General features: G+C 47.7%; 1 long non-coding RNA gene across 1 annotated transcript; it reads left to right on the forward strand.

The window, feature by feature from the left end:
* The first annotated feature begins 3490 nt into the window (after positions 1-3490).
* Positions 3491-4629, forward strand: LOC133231041 (uncharacterized). The gene is made up of 2 exons (XR_009731018.1): positions 3491-3583; positions 3724-4629. It is a non-coding gene; the product is annotated as an uncharacterized LOC133231041 (long non-coding RNA).
* The last annotated feature ends 3351 nt before the right edge of the window (positions 4630-7980 follow it).

The following is a 7980-nucleotide window of genomic DNA, read 5'->3' on the forward strand; positions in this document are numbered from 1 at the left end:
CCTCGTCCTCTGAGGGTTCTGGCAGGCACCAGACTCTAACTTTAGCCACGATTGAACGGAGGCCCACTGATCCATGAGAGCTGAGCGCTGCAGATGTAGTAGAAGGTTTCCTAGCAACAGAGGAGTTCGGGTGGACAGCAGCAAATCCCTGAGAGGTTCCCTAAGAGGAGGAACGTAGGCAGGATTGAATCTATTTGAGGCAAAACAGGAGGAGATTGACAAGGGCCACCCAGAGTGTCGGCTTCTGAGGAACGTTGCAGTCCTGCTCCCAGAGCTCCTGGACCTGGCCCATCACGCTCTCCTCTCTTCTGCTTCTCACCCTCCCTGCTTCTCCCTTTCTTTCCTCCTCCCTCCTCCTTCCCTCTTCCTCCTCCTTCTGCCTCTTCTCTTACTATTATCACTGAAAATAATAACAGCTGAACGTGCACTGAGTGCCTTGCCCGCACCAGGCACTGTCCCCAGCGTTCTGCATGAACGCATCTGAGCCTCACCACCCTGGGAGATGCTCCTCCTATTATCCCACTGAGCAGATGAGGAAAACCGAGGCACAGCCAGTTCAAGGGAGCCCAGCTGAAAATGGTCAGAACCACACCTCACGGTTATCCAGAGATTCTTGTCATCTCAAGCGGGCATTGCTGGAGCCCTGGCATGAATGCTAACCCTAACTGGAGAGTCTGACCTTCAGGAACCTCCTCCGGGGCCCCGCCCTGCCTGGCCCAGCGATTTTGGCATCACAGGACCCTGAGTTGCCGCCACTTCTGCACAATGTAATTCCTGGTCTGAGGGGGAAGAGAACCTCTGGACCTTGCAAGAGTGAGGCTATACAAGAACCAGAGCCAGTTCAACTGCCTGATGATTCTGGACAATTATGAGAGCCAGTATTCCCTACCCTTAAGTATCCCCTACCCTTAAGTATCCTCTACTCCATAGCCTTTCCCTCTGCTTGCTGATAAGCCCCAGTGGCCCAGGCATGAATGATTCACCTGAACCAGTCATCCAAGCTTCCACTTCCTTTTCAATGTCTAGGAGTGGCTCAAACGAACACACGTACACACATGTTCATAGCAGCACCATTCACAATAGCCAAAGGTGGAAACACCCCTAACACCCATCGACTAATGAATGGGTAGACCGAATGTGGTCTGGGCACAGAGTGGGATATTATACAGTTGTAAAAAGACTGAGGTACTCATACATGCTACCATATGGTCTACAGACACATGATGCTCAGAGAAAGCAGCAGACACAAAGGGACCTGTAGCCTATGGTTCCATTTATTTATTTGTTTATGTTTTTGGCTCTACTGGGTCTTTGTTGCATCATGCTGGCTTCCCTAGTTGCAGAGAACAGGCTCAGTTGCCCTGTAGCATGTGGGGTCTTAGTTCCCTGACCAGGGGTCAAACCCAAGCCACCTGCATGGAAAGGCTGATTCTTAACCACTGGGCCAGTGGGGAAGTCCCCTATATGGTTCCAGTTAGATGAAATACCCAGAAGAAGTAGATCCACAGAGACAAAAACCCATAGTGGTTGCCAGAGCTGGGGAAAGGGGAGAATCGGGCATGCTTGCTTAATGGTTCTGTGGTTTCCTTTTGCGGTGATGAAAAATATCTGGGGCTAGATAGCGGTGATGGCTGCACAGCATTGCGAATGTTCTTCTAGCAGCACTGGCTTGTAGGTTTTTAAATGGCTGAAGTGGTGGATTTTATGAGTGATTCTACCACAATAAGAATAAAGTCTGAGGATAGGCAAAGGGTAGTATGGCCAGAGTGAGATAGAAAGAAGCCAGCTGGGGTTCTGGGGTGGACATCACTCCCTGATGAGAACACAGAAGGCAAGTTGGGATGGTATTTTATTCTTGAGCATGTTTGTGCCAGGACAAGATGCTTGGAGCTGCCCCAGACATAATGCGATCTGGAGGCTGCAAGCCAAACATTGAGGATGTCAGGGTGGTAAGGGCTTGGTCTTCATTGGCACACTCGAGTGTTGGTACAAAACCTTCCTGTTGGTCAAGATGATTAAAGATCTTCGTTGCTTAAGCCAGCATTAGGTAATCGGTTCCTTGCCACTGAGCTTATCTTAGCTGATGGAATGATCCTGCCAAGGGACAGGACTTGGTGAGGAACCAAAGCCCATGACTACAGGTGAAGAGGATGCCTCTGAGAAGACTCTTTAATTTGCCAAATTCCTCTTTTGATAGCTTAGAGTCTTATTAGAGAGGGGAGAGGCTCAGAGAGGGGTAAAAGTGTGAGATGTCTCATTTCAGTACAGGGCACTTGAACGGGCAGAAGTTGACTGGGGAACTAGGGTCTTCTCTAGGGCTCTGTAGCTGGAGAGACCATGTGTCTCAACAATTACCTTTTGCAGGTGGAAGAAGGTAGATGCTTTCATATCCTCCTCATCTCCCCAGGTGCTGGTTTCCTTCCAGCATTCCTCACCACACTCTCCTTGTCTCCTCGGATGAGCCCCGAGATGGCGACACAGGAGCAAGTGAATATCCTGTTTCTTTACTTCCTGTCTGACTGTAGACCCTCAGCGGGTGCCACTCCCCGACTCAGCACCTGGAGGGAAGATCGGTGATGGAAGTGTCCCCAACGCCATCCTTAGCAGAACCTGTAGGTCGGCTCAACCCCCATCCATAGCTCTTGTCTCCTTGATAGTTCTCTATTGTAGAAGCTAGAAAGTGCAAGTAAGAAAAGGATTAGGAAAGCTGCAGGCCCTTCCCGGCAGTCCAGTGGCTAGGACTTTGCACTTCCACTGCAGAGGGCACAAGTTCAATCCTTGGTAAGGGAAATTCCTCAAGCTCAGCAGTGTGGCAGAAAAAGAAAAAATGCAAAGAAGGGAAGATCAGAATTACTGGAGTGTGTGGCAAATTTCAATAGGATAGTGTATAAACTTCTGATTGCTAACTGATAGGGACAGAATGAAGAAACAAAATAGGTGATTAAATAGTTTATCCCACTAGGGGATTGTAGGTAGGAAAGATACGGGAGACCCCTGGAAATTAATGATGACTCCAGAAAGCAGGTTTGCTTAACCAAGCAGGTCAAAGCCATTCAACAGAAGAAGGAGCCCTGCCCCTACCAATAAAACAGTGGTGGCGTGAGCCCCACATCGTGCCTTGTGAGCTCCGGAACTTAATGATCTGTGGGACATGCTCTCTGCACACATAAGCAAACAACAAACAATAATTTGTTGACCTAGCTTCACCATGTCGGAGAAGGCAATGGCACCCCACTCCAGTACTCTTGCTTGGAAAATCCCATGGATGGAGGAGCCTGGAAGGCTGCGGTCCATGGGGTCCCAAAGAGTCGGACATGACTGAGCGACTTCCCTTTCACTTTTCATTTTCATGCATTGGAGAAGGAAATGGCAACCCACTCCAGTGTTCTTGCCTGGAGAATCCCAGGGACGGGGAGCCTGGTGGGCTGCCATCTATGGGGTCGCACAGAGTCGTACATGACTGAAATGACTTAGCAGCAGCAGCAGCAGCAGCTTCATCATGTAGGAACAAGAATACTCCTCTGCTCAACCTGGAGTAGGCTGATGATGGAAACGTCACACCTACTCAAGAAAGACAAGAAAGGTCTTCTCCCCCTCCCCACTTTCCCTTTGATTATAAAACTGAAGCCCAGAAAGTTCTTGGGGGCAACACCCCTTTGTCTGGCTGCTTGAAAGCCCCACAATCATCCTAGTCTAATGAATCTCTTCTTATCTACCTCTTAGCTCTCACTGAATTCTTCTCTGCACTGAGACATGAAGAACTATGGTACCAGAGCTCTTCGAAGCCCCCCCTGAAATGACAGCAGTCGGCCTCACTGCTATACAGACAGCGACATCCTCAGTGACTCAAAGCAGTGCAGATTTACCATCTTCCAGTTAGAGGGCATCAGTCCAAAGTGGGTCCTGCTGGGCCAAGATCACAGTGTTGGAAGGCTGTGATCCCTCCTGGAGGCTCAAGCGGAGAATCCACTCCTTGCCTTTTCTCAGCTTTTCTGGAGACTTCTGGCACCCCTTGCCTCCTAAAAACCAAGTCACTCTGAAATCTCTTGGTGTCATATCTCCTTCTCTGACTCCGACACACCTGCCTGTCTTACAAGGACCGCTGCGACTGCCATGGACACTTTGGGATCATCCAGAACAATGGTCTCATCTCAGGAGTCTTCACTAATCATGGCTGCAGAGTCCCATTTACCACGTGAAGGTCATGTATTCACAGGCTCTGGAGACAAGGCAGTGGACAGCTTTGAGGCATTCTTCTTCTGCCTACCACCAGTAGGAAGAGTGAGTCCCATTAGGAGGGAATATGTTAGTGTAAATTCCTGTGCGCAGCACACAGTGAGGCCAACCAAACAGGAACGGTGGAGTTTAGAGCAGAAAAAGGTTAACTAGAGGGTCAGGCAAGGAGAAGGGGTGGCTCATGCCCTAAAAAGCCCTGAGCTCTGGAAAGGGTTTCGGCAAAGCTTTTTGTTTATTCAAGATAGAATACTTTGAGAAAGATCTTTAGTTGCTTTGGTGGTGGTTTAGGCGCTAAGTCATGTCCAACTCTTGCGACCCAATGGACTGCAGTCTACAGAACTGTAGTTGCTTTACACAGCAGTAAAAATTATATATTATATGTTGCACGCTCAATTGTGTCTGACTCTTTGTGACCCCAGGGACTGTAGCCCGCCAGGCTCCTCTGTCCCTGGGATTTTCCAGACAAGAATCCTGGAGTGGGTTCAGCAAAGTTTTTTAAAAAGCCAGGTGAGGGGGGTGGGTCACAGGGTGTGTGACCAGCTCCTGCACAATTCTCTGATTGGCTGACGGTGAGGTCACAGGGCGGTGTTGCCGGGGTTTACTTTATCAGTCCTCGGGCTCCAGGAGGCCTGGAGTTCTGTGCTCATGGCCATCAAACAATGAACATCTTCCACTTGGTGGTGGGTTTTCACGTCTGCAAAACAGCTCAGGAAGTGTACCTCAAGTACTGTTATCTGGAAACTTCAGAGTGGAGCTGAAGCAGAGGTTATGGGGGAAGACCTGTCCTCGCCTCCCCCCACACACAAGGTCCCATGGCTCACTCATTGGTTACAATATCTGAGCAAAGACTTGAAGGAAGCGAGAAAGTTATTAAGAGTTATGCCTTTATCTGGAGGCCGGGCATTTTAGAAAGAGGAAACAGCCACTTCAAAGACCTAAGGCAGTAAAGCACCTTGTATGTTTGAGGAGTAACCTGGGAAGCCAGTGTGGTTGGAGAAGTAGGAGATGAGGTTATAAGAAAAAAAAGTGGGGAATGAGGCTTTTTAGGACTCTTTTATTCATTCTGAGGACTTAGGGCTGCTCTTTTTCTTTGAGTAAAATAGGATGCTGTTTCAAAATTCGGGGTGTGATCTGACTCGGGTTTTAACATAAAGTTGCCCTGGGACTTCTTCCACGGTGGTCCAGTGGTTGAGAATCTACCTTCCACCGTAGGTGAGGAGGGTTCAATCCCCGGTCAGGGAACTAAGATCCCACCTGCTTTGGGGGCAGTTAAGCCCCCCTGCTGCAACTAAGACCCGTTGCAGCCAAAAATAAATTTAAAAAATAGGGTTGGCCAATTAAATACAGGCTTCCCAGTTAATTTTGAATTTCAGATAAACGAATAATTTTTTTTTTTTAGTATTAAGTATCTCCCTGAAACTGAGAGAGACATACTTATGCTAAAAAATGTTTGTTGTTGTTGATCTGAAATTTAAATTTAACTGGATATCCTGAGTTTTAATTTGCTAAATCTGGCAACTCTATTTTTAAAGACTCTCTCTGCTGTGTTGAGACCACGTGGTTGAGTTGGTGAGTGAGGCAGAAACAGGGAAATCATTTCGGAGGCCATCATGATAATCTGGGTGAGGAATTTCGGTGGCTCAGGCTGGAGGATACCTGTAGAGGCTGAAGACCACCCTACCCCCACCCCGCCCAGCCCTGCCCTTCCCCTTGCTTTAATGGCTGTTGCACAGTCTTAGTGAAGAGGAGGAAATACACTGCAGGACCCAACAAGGGCAGCTGTAAAAAGAAATGTTCCCTGCCCACTCATTTTCACGTGCAAGGAAAAACACTGAAATGTGAGACATGAAAAGTCACAAGATAAGCCGGGCTTGGAATTTGCATGGCTCCCGTATCGCTGTTAAGATGCATTTCTCACACTGCACTTCTTTTTCCGCTTAGATAAAAATGCAAATTTCTTAGCGTGGCTTGCCCTGGCCCTCTTCTCGGGCTAAGCTCCTTTTTTTAAAAAATATTTTTGTTGTAGTTGATTTACCATGTTGTGTCAGTTTCTATGTTGTAGCCACGCGTTCCGGGAAACAAACTCACTCAGAAGGCCAATGCAGATAGTGGAGTGCAGGTTATTACACCAGAGGGTCCAAGGCAGAGTCTCCTCTTAGCCAAGGACCCCCACCAGTTTTTGTGAAAACCTTATATATACCCTAAGTGTACGTGCTCAAACCCGCCTCCCCAGATTCCCCGAAACTAGTCTGGTCAAGGTAAAAGAGATACATGATCAAAGTTAACCCGTGATTCATGTGTCACAAGACTAGATAAACAGTGGACATTTATCAATAGGCCTGTGGTCATATCCCGATAAACATAATGGAATTTACCCCTTTGTTCTGTTACAGAGATAATTAGCATATTCTTTTAGGCAACGGAGAGTCCAAGTCCAAATCCTGGGGCTCTTTCATCCAGGGAGTCTGGTTTCCCATTGGTATGCCGCTTCTATAGACGCCGGGCACAAAGTTCAGAGTCCATTGGGAGGGTGACCATGCGTGTAGCTTAATGTTCACAGCCTGGCCTAAGACGGAGTCCAGCTCTGTCTGTTTCCTCCTTCATCTATGTACAGCAAAGTGAATCAGCCATACATATACATGGGCTTCTCAGGTGGCGCCAGTGGTAAAGAACCTTCCTACCAGTGCAGGAGATATGAGAGACGCAGGTTTGATCCCTGGGTCAAGAAGATCCCCTGGAGGAGAAAATGGCAACCCACTCCAGTATTCTTGTCTGGAGAACGCCACGGACAGAAGAGCCTGGTGGACTATGGTTCATAGGGTTGCAAAGAGTCGGACATGACTGGAGGCAACTTAGTACACACACATACACATAGCCCTTCTTCTCTTGTGCTAGGTTCTGACCAGCCATCTCTGCTCCAGCCACATTGGCTGGAACTGGAATGTACCAAGAACTAGAATTGAAGAACTAGAATGTGCCAAGAACTAGAAGTTTAGGACTAGAATGTGCCAGGCTCGCCTCTGCCTCAGGGCCTTTGCACTGACTGTATCTTCTGCCTGAGATGTCATCCCACGTACATTTCTCATGGCTAGATAGTTCACGGGCTTTTTTTTTCTTTATTTTGCTGTGTTGGGTCTCCGTTGTGATGTGTAGGCTCCAGAGCACATGGGCTCAATAGCTGCAGCGTGCAGATTTAGTTGCCCCATGGCACTGCTGCTGCAGCTAAGTTGCTCAGTCATGTCCGACTCTTCATGACCCCATGGACTGCAGCCTACCAGGCTCCTCCGTCCATGGGATTTTCCAGGCAAGAGTACTGGAGTGGGGTGCCATTGACATGAGATCTTAATTCCCAGACCAGGAACAAAACCCACATCCCCTACATTGGCAGGCAGATTCTTAACCCCTGGAGCACCGGGGAAGTCCCAGTTCATGGCCTTTAATTCTCAGTCGAAACAGATTTCCTTCAAAGCTCTCCTTGAACTTCCTTGGTAGCCCCCGCTCACAACTAGAAAAACCCAATGAGCAGCAAGGAAAAGCCAGTGCAGCCAGAAATAAAATTAATTAATTAATTATTTTTCAAAAGAAACAGCACACCCACACAATTAAAAGAAGAAATTACTCAAGTTCCCTGCCTTTGTTAACATTTTGATGGAGTTCGCCTTACATTTTCATGTGCATTTATTCATGAATTCATTTTTTTAAGAAACTTTTTTTTTCAGTTTTAAAGTTTTTATTAAATTTCTT

Source organism: Bos javanicus, chromosome 18 (genome assembly GCF_032452875.1).
Source record: "Bos javanicus breed banteng chromosome 18, ARS-OSU_banteng_1.0, whole genome shotgun sequence".
Lineage (NCBI taxonomy): Eukaryota > Metazoa > Chordata > Mammalia > Artiodactyla > Bovidae > Bos > Bos javanicus.